At 49.8% G+C, this 14,176-nt stretch overlaps 1 protein-coding gene across 1 annotated transcript in view; it reads left to right on the plus strand.

Moving 5' to 3' along the window:
- LOC133130240 (insulin-like growth factor 1 receptor) overlaps window positions 1–14,176 on the plus strand; it is a 107,145-nt gene that overhangs the window by 21,364 nt on the left and 71,605 nt on the right. The window lies entirely within an intron of this gene.

The following is a 14,176-nucleotide window of genomic DNA, read 5'->3' on the forward strand; positions in this document are numbered from 1 at the left end:
AGGCAGCGGGACACACCTGTGTTCCACAAGTGATTTTGGTTGGCCTCCTAATTGATTTGGTGAGGACTGTTAGAGAGATATGGCTTAGAAGACAAGTGTATTACTACCACATGTCGTAACTATTTACTGGTAAGCAGTAGGGAAGTTAGTCACCTACCGGATTCAGGGACAATAATTTTTTTTCTTGGTTCTTCCTCTGCTTTTTGCGTGTATGTTGCGTTGCCTGTGGAGTTTTATAAGTAGGGCTGTCCGCCGTGCCGGTGAATTTGTTTTGCTCAGGGTTTCTTTTGTTTCCTTTATTTATTTTGTATCCCATAAACAATTAAATGAAACTATCTGCGGAAGCACCAAGAGAGCATGCCACTGCAGAAGGCAGAATGATTGGGCTGGCCCTGTTGAGAATAAGGGGGTTATCCTCCAACAGAGGTGAGTCACCTGTGGAAATGGAGAATGTTGTCATGTCATTTTGTTTTAGTTTCCTTTTATTTTGATTCCCTTTTTCCCTTACCCACAGCACACACCTTAGCTTGGAAATGTCTCTCTCCTTGAGCCTACTCAGGTGCATCTCTGTTAGGCCAGCATAATAACGTCTCAAATTGATAGAAAGAATTCCCTGCATAGAGAGACTTTACTAACTGTAAAATTTATACTTTTGTCACTAATTGACTAATGTATACATTTTTGTTCCTGTTGATTCACTGCAGTAAAATATTGGATTGTTTTGGTTTGTTTTCCCAAAGGTTTGGGTGATTATTACTCCAATAAGGTAGGCAGTTGCTTGTGTTTATCTTTCCCTCCATAAAGCAGGCCTTGGCGGAGGCCGCTTTGATCTGGGTGGGTGGGATGTTGCTCCTGCAGACATTCAGGAATTGTACTTTTCTTGTTGGTGGACAAATACAGTCAATCCCTGTTGCATTTAAGTTCATCTTTTGTGCCTGTCTACTCCATTCAATTAAAAATATCATGTGATCAGTTTTTAGACTTGAAAATAAAGATATTGGTTATGAAAAGATAAATAAAGTACAAATGGTAATGGGGTGGTAGGGGCTTTCTTGTCAGGGAAATTAGATGTTGTCTATCTTGTAAGTCAAGGTTATGCTTTGTGAACATTTAAGTTATTAGCCATACTGTGCCAAAAATGCATTAAACTGACTTCCTTTTTTAAGAGGAAATCATGCCTATTAGAGCTATTGTTTGTGCAAGCCTAATCGTAAAAACGACTGGCAATGATGAATTATTAGCACAACTGGAACGATAAAGAAAAACATAATTCGGATGCCTCGAATGCTTCCTCTGAAGTTCCTGTTTTACGGGGGCATGAAAAGGACAGCGCTGATTCCGCACATCTTGTGCCGGAGGGTCTGCCGCGTTTCGTCATGGTGTTCTTCCTCCTAATTTCACGCCAGAAAGTATAACCCGCCCCGACACCCATCGCTTTCCCGACCTTTGGGGTGCAGGCTGTGGAGCCCTAGTGAACTGTACTCCAAAACCACTTTCTTACCCTTTGTAATCCTGTTTTCCTCCGGAGTGTGGAGGGTTGTAGTTGAGCGGTTGTCCCGGCGAGAGATCCGATGGCGGCGGACAGGCGTGGCCCTTGGCGGACAGGCGTGGCCCTTGGGGGCCAGTGCCTGGGTGAAAGCGCTGAGATGGGCCCGACCGCAGGGCTGGGGCGGCCCCCTTGGCATCGCCGCTGTGGGGCAGCGGTGTGGTTTGAGCCTACGTGCCCAGCGCGTTTGGGCCTTGGGGCAGCTGATAGCACGTACCCGCCAGACTTGGCGGAGATAGGCATGGCTGTGCTCTCCCGGCCCCTCTTCCGCCCAAGATATTAGAATGGTGGGAAAATGTTCTCCGTGGGAACTGCCTGAACTGCCCCCATTTAAAGACCTGTGTGCAGTCAACCGACAGTCCCCCCCTGCTCCACACACACACACACACACACACACACACACTCCCCCCACCCCGCTCCCCCGTCACGGACACAAACAGAGGAAAGAACAAGTGGCTTCCTTAGTTACAGTGTGCTGCTGCTGTAGTGTGCCGCCTGGGTTTTGTTGTAGTTATTTTTTGGTTTCCAGCATTAATGTAGAGGATGTAGCAGTTTGTTTTTGGAGCCTATTCGTCTGGCGTCCGTGCGTGATTCTCACAGCGATTTGCAGCTGATCTTCGGCCACCGCAGAAGTGACATCCAGATCACATGTACACACCAACTCTGGGGCCGGGGCTTGGTGGGGGATAAATTCCACTTGAAGCCACCATCTTAAAATTTTCAGTTGATGGGCCTTCCTGTCAATCCCACCATTTTGAAAAGAGTATGTGTCAAACTGCGGTGATTGTATGAGTGCTTGGATTGGCTTTCTCAGCCAAATGAGCATGTGTGCCATGTGTAAGGCAGATCATCAGCAAAGATTATCAGCTGCCAGGGTTTCTGTTGCTTTTGGCTTTCATGTCTTCGGTGTTAATGTGAGGGTTGTTCTGACTCATTTAGCCAACGAGAAATGTGTATGAGGCCTATCTTGGTTATTGTCAGTCTTCCCCTGTTCTTCCTGAATTTTTATACTCTCATTATCATATGGGGTAAGCCTGTAGCCAAGTGGCTAAGGTACATGACTGGGACCTCCTAAGGTTGGTGGCTGAAGCTCCAGTGTAGCCACGATAAGATCTGCACAGCTGTTGGGCCCTTGAGCAAGGCCATTAACCCCACATTGCTCCAGGGGGGGATTGTATCCTGCTTAATCTAATCAACTCAAAGTCGCTTTGGATCAAAGCATCAGCTAAATAACGAATGATGTATTCTGAATGATATTTGATGGCCAGGTTTAGCAGAGGAGGCGGCAGTGTTGCATAATGGTTGGGGAACTGGGCTTGTAACTCGGTGGTTGTGGTTTAGATCTTCCGCAGCTGGGGCGCTGCTGTCAGACCCTGGAGCGCAGTGCATAAGCTGAATTGCCTCAGTAAAGTATGCAGCTGTACAAATGGACTGTATGAAAGAATGTAAACTGTTTAAGTCGCTGTAGCTAAGTGCGTCTGCTGAATGCTGAGATGTCCTTCAGGGTTCCCCTGTGTCCTGGACAACCTGGAAATCCTGGAAAGTTTCTGATGCGGTTTCCAGTCCTTGAAAAGTCATGGAAAATCCAATTTATTTATGTATTTATTTGTTTCTTTTTATTTAAGAATATTACACACAACACTGTCCAAAAATTATTTGAGTGTACACTGAGAAAGAAGGAATGAGATGGGCCCCGTGAGCATTTGTCTTGGAGTTTGTCTCTGGCTTCCTGTTGCTTAGTTACAATTGTTTTATGTCAGTGTAGGTCATCATAAGAACTAAAAAGGCGTAACGGGGAGGATTTATTTGTCTCCTGCTGACTTTCCTTCAAAACAGAAAACAAGAGTGGAGGTCACTGTGTGTTCTCTTGACCGCGGAGAACCTTGAAGTTTCAACGCTACCAGATAAGCAAAGCGACAAGGAGATGGTCTGGCCTCTGATGTTATAGTCCTCGCCGGTTAAATGTAAATAACAATTTTAATGTCTGGGCTTTGAGGGCCAGACGAGTTGCAGCCGGACGGTGCAGTGGGTGAGCTGGGTTCAGACTCGACTAAGCGGGTCATGTAGCAGGTGAGCTGGGTTTAGACTGAGCGGGTGGTGCTGTGGGTGAGCTGGGTTTAGACTGAGCGGGTGGTGCTGTGGGTGAGCTGGATTTAGACTGAGCGGGTGGTGCTGTGGGTGAGCTGGGTTTAGACTGAGCGGATGGTGCTGCGGGTGAGCTGGGTTTAGACTAGACTAAGTGGGTGGTGCAGTGGGTGAGCTGGGTTTAGACTGAGCGGGTGGTGCTGTGGGTGAGCTGGGTTTAGACTGAGCGGATGGTGCTGCGGGTGAGCTGGGTTTAGACTGAGCGGATGGTGCTGCGGGTGAGCTGGGTTTAGACTGAGCGGGTGGTGCTGTGGGTGAGCTGGGTTTAGACTGAGCGGATGGTGCTGCGGGTGAGCTGGGTTTAGACTAGACTTAGCGGGTGGTGCAGTGGGTTAGCTGGGTTTAGACTAGACTAAGCGGGTGGAGCTGTGGGTGAGCTGGGTTCAGACTGAGGGGGTGGTGTAGTGGGTGAGCTGGGTTTAGACTGAGCGGGTGGTGTAGTGGATGAGCTGGGTTTAGACTGAGCGGGTGGTGTAGCAGGTGAGCTGGGTTTAGACTGAGCGGGTGGTGTAGCAGGTGAGCTGGGTTTAGACTGAGTGGGTGGTGTAGTGGATGAGTTGGGTTTAGACTGAGTGGGTGGTGTAATGGATGAGCTGGGTTTAGACTGAGCGGGTGGTGTAGCAGGTTAGCTGGGTTTAGACTGAGCGGGTGGTGTAGCAGGTGAGCTGGGTTTAGACTGAGTGGGTGGAGCTGTGGGTGAGCTGGGTTCAGACTGAGGGGGTGGTGCTGCGGGTGAGCTGGGTTTAGACTGAGCGGGTGGTGTAGTGGATGAGCTGGGTTTAGACTGAGCGGGTGGTGTAGCAGGTGAGCTGGGTTTAGACTGAGCGGGTGGTGTAGTCGATGAGCTGGGTTTAGACTGAGCGGGTGGTGCTGTGGGTGAGCTGGGTTTAGACTGAGCGGATGGTGTAGCGGGAGAATTTCTAGGTCTCTTTGAAGGGCAAATACTCTACCAGTCCTCCACCCCCCCCTCATATAATTGCCTTGTTTTTCTTCAACACAGATGTTCTTCAAGGGCGTGCGGTGGCTTCCAGTCAGTCTGGACCAGGGCATTCTGTTGCCTCGCTCTCTCCCTTGTGCTCGCTCTCTCGCTCTGTAGACTGCGGCCTGGTCTCAGTGCCCGTTTAAATACTTATGGTTTTAAGGTAAATGGCTAGATCACTTAAGTAGTTTCCCTGGTTGGACTTTGCTCACAGTTCTACTACGTGCCTCTGTTCATGTATATACAAACCCAAGTCTCCACCCACAGGGAAGTTTGGAAATTTTGTCCTGAACAGCACTAGTGCATTGCTGTGTCCGAACGGTATTCCTCAACACTGTGACCAGCCTTTCTTGGCCAGGTCTGACGTGTGTGACATCACCATTAGCTTTGCTAGCTAGTAAGAAGAGTCAAAGCAATAACGTGCATTGTGAAATGTGTTCTCAAACTCTTTCTCCCCCAGATGGGAAAGGGTTTTGACTTGGATCTGTCCCATGTCTGCATTCTGTCCGGCTAGCCCTTTCTTTGTTTTTGTTTTCACCGCTTCCGAAGCCTGCCGACGTGCGTGTTTGTGCCCACATACGTGAAGAATGGGCTTTTCTCTCGTAGTTTGGATATATATTTTCATTCTTCTAGAAATGTTTCACATTTTCTTGATGGAGTAAATAGCCCGCAGCCTAAAAGGTGTATGGGTTATGATGGGGGCAGTGTGAGGCTACGTGGCGGTCTCTCTTGGTGTGGCCTTATTGAGATGGACTGCCAGCCCCCCACCGTCCTCCAAAGCTGGCTTGAAATCCAATGCATCCTTGGCGATTTTGAATGGTTGTGATAAGAAGTTGCCCGTGGGTTAGACTACGTCTGGGCAGACAAGGGGCCCTCTGTTCCAGCCGTGGCTTTGTAGACGCACCCTGAAGCTCTGTCACATGCACAGAAGGGGGGCTGGCTCACAGCTATCAAAGACATGGAGCCAGTCAGCCAGAGTGGCTGCTGAGTCACTTCTCACCTGATATTTTAACATCCTTTGTGACCTTTCTGATTTCCACACCAAGTGCCATACAAAAATTATTTTAGACCTAAAACATCTCAAGTTTTTGAAGCACCTGTAAAAATGAAAAATACCCCAAAAAAAGCCTTAAATGTTTTTCCCCCTGAAGAGACATGAGCTGTGTGAAGCAGAAAGTCAGGTCTCCCTCCCTTTGGGAGTGAAATGGCGAAATGCCAGTTTTTCATCCTGATGTAATTTGTATTTTTCCAAGTAATTATCATTAAGTTTATATGGGTTCTTGATATTAATTAGTCATAAAGTGTGGTGGCGGTCTGAACACGTGAGAAAGGTCATGGAAGTCTCTCTGTCTCTGTCTCAAAATCAAAATGCTTTATTGGAATGACAAATTGGTTCATTTGTATTGCCAAAGCTTGGATGAACAACAACAAACAAACAAACAAACAAACAAACAAAAAAGACATGACATTTTTGGCTCAATTTGGGATAGAATGAATTGCGATTTTCATTGCAAGAGTCTCTCTTTCTCTCTCTCTCCCTCCCTCCCTCCTACTCGCTCACTCGCTCATTACATTGTACATAACATAGGGTAAGTGTGCTGACCTGAGATCAGTTTTTCCTTTGAGCTTATAATGGCTGAGGTTACAATATGGACAGGGGAACATGGTCCAAGATCAGCATTGTTGCAGACTGCGCAGGTTGGTTCTTGTTAGAAAGGAAATGTAAACATTCGGCTGCAGGATCGCTGATTGATGATTATTGCGGTTGGAGGCGGAGTGAGTGAGCATTGCAGTGTTCAAACTCTCATTAATTAACTGGAAGAAATTAATCATCTGGAAATATTCACAAAGGAGCACCTAAGAACACTGAATAACATAACCGATAAAAACGAATTGGGTTTTATTGGGATTAATTGGTGGGTTTCCTCCGAGCACAGGAAGACATGCAGGTTAGATTCGGTGTACTCCTCACATTGCGCTTGACCCCGAGGGCTGCACTGCGTGGGTGCCCACTGCTAAGAAACTAGGATGGGTTAAATGCAGAGGATAAATTACCCCACAGGGTTCAATAATAAAGTATATCCCCCCCCCCTTACTGGAAGCGTGAGTGTGTGAGCGCAGACGGTCACTGTTGAGGTGGAAGAGACTGTGGAAGTTTCTAGCAGTCTCAGGAGGGGAAGGTGTTTAGTGCCTGGCGCAGGTGTGATTTTGCGATTATTCTTGTTTTTATTCTGGGCCCTTGAGCAAGGCCCTTAACCTCGCATTGCAGGATTGTCCTCTACTCATTGTAATCAACTGTCAAGTCAGGGGGGCTTGATGTTTTCCTCAGAAGAAGCAGCCCATTTTGCCTGGGAGAGAGAAGTGGGGCAGATGCTTTCTGGTTCGTGTGTGTACGTGACATGGGGTTGGTCTGGCGGGTCCGGCTGAGACAAGTTCAGGATGGCTCGGTCAGGGTCGGGGGGGGTGGCGCCTGTCCCTTTAAGTGGCCGTATAATTAGGCAGGAATTCCAGCTGGCTGAGTCACTTTGACATGGAAAGTATACAGGGAGGGAAGAACACAGGCCTGGGCCTTTAAGGGAGACTGCGGCCTTGCTCTATCATTCCCCAAGAATGTGTGTGAGAGTAAGGTCCGGGTGCTGGGGCCGGGGGACGGAGCTCCGTGACCGGGCCATGGCAGTGAGGGGGCCAGGGGACGGAGCTCGGGGGCCAGGGGACGGAGCTCCGTGACCGGGCCATGGTGGCAAGGGGGGGGGGGGGAATTCCAGGTCTGTGCCTTGACATGCTAGGGCAGCTTGGTCTCTGGGAAGGGGAACAGGTGAGGGAAAGGGGAACAGGTGAGGGAAGGATGGCGGGCCGTCTGCTTTTCGGCCCAAAGCACAGACCCCCTGTGTGGCTTTTTGGGTGGGTGAGGGTGAGGGTGAGGGTGAGGGGGAGGGGGAGGGGGAGTTTGATTTCAGGACTTCTGGTTAACTGCATCAAAATCAACTTTGAATCCCATTGCCACATCTGTCCTCAGGTCTCGACCTGGTCCGTTTCACAAGGCGTGATATTGGTATTGGCTGAGAACGAGAAGCTGAAGTGGCAAAGTCTTGGGGTTTTTTTGGTCATTAGCCCCAATACGGTGGAACCTTGTATCAAATCAGCTTGTGGTTAGGGTCCAGCAATATTTTAAAAATATTTATGTTTTTCCATTTGAAGTTCAGACTCACCTTACTGAAACAGGTTATGCTGCCACAGCTCCCCTAGTGGTGTGTGGGTGACATTACACTTATGAAAAATGCTTCAGTAAGGTGCTGTGAGCCATCCTGCTGTGCTAATACTGCAAGTCTTCATTTCAAGCATCTATATATATATATATATATATATATATATATATATATATATACACACACACATATACACATATACACATGCATTGTTTGACTTGACCCTCGGAAGCAGAATAAAAGTCTGATTTCGTTGCTCTCTCTGGCTGCTTCAGTGGTTGTTTGTTTTGATGCCTCAGCCTGTCCCATCTTGCCGGCTGTAATGATGGTATTTTTACAGCTTCCTTTGATGTAGTGAAACAGACACTCTCAAGTGTTTTCTCCCTCAAAGGAAATGTACCGTCAGGTCGTTACCATCGGACGACCTGTCTGACGCGGATGCTTCAGTCGTCGGTTGAGGGAGTGGCTTCAGATCCGTGGTGCAACGCCTCTGAATTAGGCGTGGCCCTCCTGCCGAGGAAAGTTCCAGAAGTACCTTGGGTTCACCGAGTCCGCAACAACTGCGTTACCATGGTGACACATTGCCTTGGTTTACAGAAGCGTTTTTTAGAATAACTGCGTCTACCACCTGGATTACACGCATGCACACAGACCCTTCAAATCAATAACTACATTCATAGAACACTGTGCACTCTTTCATTGCGGAGATGGGATTAATGATTCATTCAGAGATGTAATAAAAAAAGGCTCATTTCTCAGAAACTGGGACAGGGAATTGAAGGCGTGGCTGTAACCTGGAGCGACTTTAAGAACATGGCTGGTGCCTCATCGCCCCCAGCCCCCCTGGTAACAGGCTGGGGAGAGTTAGCGGGCAGCCCAGGGACCCCCCGGCTGGGGGGTGGGGGGGGGGGTTGGAGCCCGGCGTGGGTCTGCCTGCTGAGGAGGGAGCTCTGACTCATCCACACTCGCTCAGCTCATTCATAAAAATCTGCTCAATACTACAACTTCCTCCGCTGAGTGCGTCTCCCTCTCCCTTTCGCTCGCTTATTCCCCTTCTCTCTCTGTTCCCCTTCTCTCTTTTACCCCAGCAGTTTCTCCCCCTCTCCCCCACTCTTTCCTCCCTTACTATATTCAATCTGCTTTCTTATTTCTTGCATGCTTCTCAGTTGGAGAACACCACAAGCCCCCATTCTTTCTCTCTCTCTCTCTCTCTCTCTCTCTCTCTCTCTCTCTCTCTCTCTCTCACTCTCTCTCTCACTGTCTCACTCACTCTCTCTCACTCACTCTCTCTCTCACTGTCTCTCTCTCTCACTCTCTCTCACTCTCTCTCACTCTCTCTCACTCTCTCTCACTGTCTCTCACTGTCTCTCACTCTCTCTCACTCTCTCTCTCACTGTCTCTCTCTCACTGTCTCTCTCTCACTGTCTCTCACTGTCTCTCTCTCACTGTCTCTCACTGTCTCTCACTGTCTCTCTCTCTCACTCTCTCTCTCTCACTGTCTCACTCACTCTCTCTCTCTCTCACTGTCTCTCACTCTCTCTCTCTCTCTCTCTCTCTCTCACTCACTGTCTCTCACTCTCTCACTGTCTCACTTTCTCTCTCTCACTGTCTCACTCACTCTCTCTCACTCACTCTCTCTCACTGCCTCACTCTCTCTCTCACTCTCTCTCTCTCTCTCTCTCTCTCTCTCTCTCTCTCCCTCCCTCCCTCCCTCTCCCTCTCCATGGTAGATACCGCTCAGTCCTGGTTAAATGGTTGGCGAGAGTGAAGTTGTGTTCCTCCACCAGCCTCCATTTGGCCAGAGGTAGAGCGGTCGCCCTCGCCAGACACCCTGGCTCCAGTCCTCCCTCCCTGGGCTGGGTGGGGCAGTCTGCCCTGCTCCTCACTCAGCTTTCTAACTCAGACAGAGGGGCTTCTAAGCCCTGTACCCCAGGCTAGGGAATACCTCCAGCGTTCTGTACCTTCATACAAACACACTGAGTCCCCTGCAGCGTCCAATTGGAAGGCAGGATTATGTGTGCGCATGCTTGGGACTATCTAATAGCCATAGCTGTATGGGTGTGCGTGTGTATAAGTGGAGGAATGAGCAAAGGCTGGTTAGGCCACGGGCTGCCAGGGCAGAGTTTTCCCAGCGGTCTGCGTCCTGTCGGGGTCATCGCAGCGGAGGTCTGTGCTGGCCGACCCCGCTCCGCACAGGGGCAAGCAGGGCCGGGTGGCGATCGGGTCACGGAGGGTCGCGGGATGTCGGACCAGCTGGTCGCCGGAGAGGAAGTTACCAGTGGCAGCAGGCTCAAGTCCAACTGTGGGACCTTTGCAACTGTTGCGTCCAGATCTGACCCCGTCCCCCCTGGACCTTGCCCACCCAGTGGTTAAGAGACTCGGACATCCCACCCTTGTCAGTTCAGGGGTGAGGCTGCCAATTACGTTAATTAGGGATTATGAATTTAATTGTCAGCCCCGGTAAATGTATTACAATGCAAATTTCCAAAGTTCAAGTTTGCAAGATATCAGGAAGCAGGTGACAAATTTAGGAAGACTCCTTGACCCTCTGGAGGAGGTGGGATGCCTGGAGACTGGTTATAGAAATACATAATTTGTTATTTAGCTGACGCTTTTATCGAAAGCGATTTACTGTTGATTAGACAAAGCAGGGCGACAAATCTCCCTGTAGCAATGTGGGGTTAAGGGCCTTGCCCAAGGCCCCAGCAGCTCTGTGAATCTTATCGTGGCTCCACCAGGGCTTGAACCACCAACCTTAGCCACTAGACTACAGCCTGCCTCTGTATGGTTATGACACTGGATATAATGTCCATAAAGCGCACCATGCCTTCCATGCGTGTGTCTGTGTCTGAAAAGGTATGAGAAACTCTTGCCTCCCTTGGTAAGACCTGGCGTTTCCCGGGGCTGACGGTTTCTTGAATCTCCATCACTGGCACACTCGTTGAAGGATGTCCGAAAGGTAAATTTGGTCTGGAAAACATCTTGGCTGGCTCGTGTTTTCGCCCGGAGGGGTAATATGTCACGGTGCGTGCTGGGGAAAGGTCTGAGCCGAGCCGTCTGACCTGAGCGAAGCTTGGCCTGAAGTCGGGCCTTGCTGTGTGGAGACTCGCGTAAAAGCTATTTTTGGAGCGGAGTGAAAACCACTTCCACTTCTCTGCGGACCGTACGGTCCTCGCACATTGCAGGTATGTTAGACATTTTATCTGGTTTCATAACAAAAAACCAAGAATTTCCCGCATGGGTGGAGAACGGTGAAGCGCCAGCCTAAACAACGGTTTACTGTAGACTGTATTACAGTAGCTCCGGGGGATTAAAAGACCCTAATGTTATACTGAGTTCATTTTTAATGACCGTTCATTCTTTTGCAGAATGAAATGGGAAGGAACTTCTTGAGTATTTTTTTTTTTACAATTAGTTGTAGTAACATGGGGTTCTGCCTAGCACCCTGAACACTGAAGAAAACCTGCGTGCGCCCCTCTGTGAATGCGCCTGTTTGTGCGATTACCTGTGTTGACATGCGAGTGAACGTGTGTATGCGTGTGCGTGTACGGGATTTTTTTTGTTTTGTTGTTGTGCACGTGTGTACGCCTCCGAGCGAGGGTTCGAGGAACGCTCCCTGCCTGTTCAGCTTATTTCTTGTCGCTGGCTTGTTTGCGTCGCGAGATGAAAGGAGATGGTTAAAATTACAAAGAGAGTTCCTGGAGTTAGTCAGCTAATTGGAAACAACTGACGCCAGCTTCCCCCATTAAGCTCGGGTTAGTGGGAGGGGAGCAGTCTGCACGACGGGAACACAAACGCCCACAATGCCGTTTTTTGGAGCGTCGCTGTTCCGCCCTGCTCTCCTGAGGCCTCGGGATATTCACAGTCACACAGCTGTAATAGACATTTGAGCTCTCTGTAGCTCTCATTAGCCCTGGGTCTTGTCCCCTTTTTAAGCCACTGAGTTGTGCAGAGGGGCTACAGAATGGAGGATATAGATGATGATGATGATGATGATAGTGGTGATGATGATGATGATGATGATGGTGATGGTGGTGATGGTACTTCCCCCTCTGGATTTCCGCGAGCAGTTTTCAGCTTTGCGAACAGTGAACCTGTCTGGTCGTACAGCCGTTACGCACGGTGAGATCACTTCAGCGTGCATTCTCACCGATCTGGAGCTTCAGGACAGCAGCTCGTTAGCGCTTTACTTCATTTAACAGCGTCGGTTGAGATATTAACAGGAGTAATTTATGGCATAGAAAGTTGCTTTATTAAAAACACAAAAAGGTTGCATTCCGCCTGTGTCATCAGCGAGCAGCAGCAGTGCGGGGGAGAGACGGCCCCCCACATCGCCGGCCCGGTCTGACTGGACTCTCTCTGGCCTTGTGCTTGTCAGCACCCTCCGTAACGGGCACAGGTGCGTGCCCCCCAGTGCCCGCCCCTCCTGGCACCCCCGCCCGCCTGCCCTGCCAGTCCCTCAGCCTCCCATTCATAACAGCGCTCACCAGCGCATCACATACCACAGACCACTATGTGTGACTTTCTGTACAGACCGCTATGTGTGTGTGACTTTCTGTACAGACCGCTGTGTGTGTGTGACTTTCTGTACAGACCGCTATGTGTATGTGACTTTCTGTACAGACCCCTGTGTGTGTGTCTTTCTGTACAGACCGCTGTGTGTGTGTGAGTTTCTGTACAGACCCCTGTGTGTGTGTGAGTTTCTGTACAGACCCCTGTGTGTGTGTGAGTTTCTGTACAGACCCCTGTGTGTGTGTCTTTCTGTACAGACCGCTATATGTGTGTGTCTTTCTGTACAGACCGCTGTGTGTGTGTGTGACTTTCTGTGTATACAGTTCATCACATGATTATTTAGACAGTGACACCATTTTTGTTTTGGCCCTGCTCTATGCAATATGAGGTTAAAGCACAGACTGTCAGCTTTAATTTGAGTGTATGTACACCTATATCTGGTGATCCTTGTAGGAACTAGATTATCTTTTTTAAACATACCCCATTTTAGGGGTTTGTGGAAAGTAATGGGACAAATCTGAACCCGTTGACATCGCTTGACGCTGGGGATCCTGCCTCGTGATGCCAAGCTTGTGTTGCGGCTGTCTTCAATTCCTGTTCGTTTCTGGGGCATTTCTCACGTGCGTGCATGCATGTGTGTGTGTGCGTCTGGATGTCGCTCTCTGTGTGCATGCGTGCGTGTGGATGTGGCGGTCTGTTTGTGTGTCTGTTTGTGTGTGTGTGTGTGTGTGTTTGTGTGTGTGCGTGCGTGCGTGCGTGCCTGCGTGCGTGCGTGCGTGCGTGCGTGGCGGTCTGTTTGTGTGTGTGTGTGTGTGTGTGTGTGTGTGTGTGTGTGTGTGTGTGTGTGTGTGTGTGTGTGTGTGTGTGTGTGTGTGTGTGTGTGTGTGTGTGTGTGTGTGTGTGTGTGTGTGTAGTTTGGCATCTGCACGTGTGTGTGGGTGTGTACTCCTGCATCTGTGTGCGTGTGCTGTCCTGCATCTGTATGTGTGGGTGTGTAGATCTGTGTGTGTGTGTGTAGTTCTGTGTGTGTGTGTGTGTGTGTGTGTGTGTGTGTGTGTAGTTCTCTGTGTGTGTGTGTGTGTGTGTAGTTCTGTGTGTGTGTGTGTGTGTGTGTGTGTGTGTAGTTCTGTCTGTCTGTCTGTCTGTCTGTCTGTCTGTCTGTCTGTCTGTCTGTCTGTCTGTCTGTCTGTCTGTCTGTCTGTCTGTCTGTCTGTCTGTCTGTCTGTCTGTCTGTCTGTCTGTCTGTCTGTCTGTCTGTCTGTCTGTCTGTGCGTGTGTGTGTGTGCGTGCGTGTGTGTGTGCGCGCGTGTGTGCGCGCGTGTGTGTGCGCGCGTGTGTGTGCGCGCGTGTGTGTGCGCGCGCGTGTGTGTGCGCGCGCGTGTGTGTGCGCGCGTGTGTGTGTGCGTGTGTGCGTGTGTGCGTGCGTGCGTGCGTGCGTGCGTGCGTGCGTGCGTGCGTGCGTGCGTGCGTGCGTGCGTGCGTGCGTGCGCGTGTGCGCGCGCGCGTGTGTGTGTGTGTAGTTTGGCATCTGCACGTGTGTGTGGGTGTGTACTCCTGCATCTGTGTGCGTGTGCTGTCCTGCATCTGTATGTGTGGGTGTGTAGATCTGCGTGTGTGTGTGTGTGTGTGTGTAGTTCTGTGTGTGTCCTCCGTACCCTTTGAACTCTCCGTAGCCTGCCGCTCGCTGCCAAGAGCAGCCGCAGACGCGCTCCCGTGTGCCAGCGCGAAATATTGTGAAAGTAACCCGACTCAAACCCTGTTTGCACCTGCTCTTCCACCGCTACACAC

This window comes from Conger conger, chromosome 6 (assembly GCF_963514075.1).
Source record: "Conger conger chromosome 6, fConCon1.1, whole genome shotgun sequence".
Lineage (NCBI taxonomy): Eukaryota > Metazoa > Chordata > Actinopteri > Anguilliformes > Congridae > Conger > Conger conger.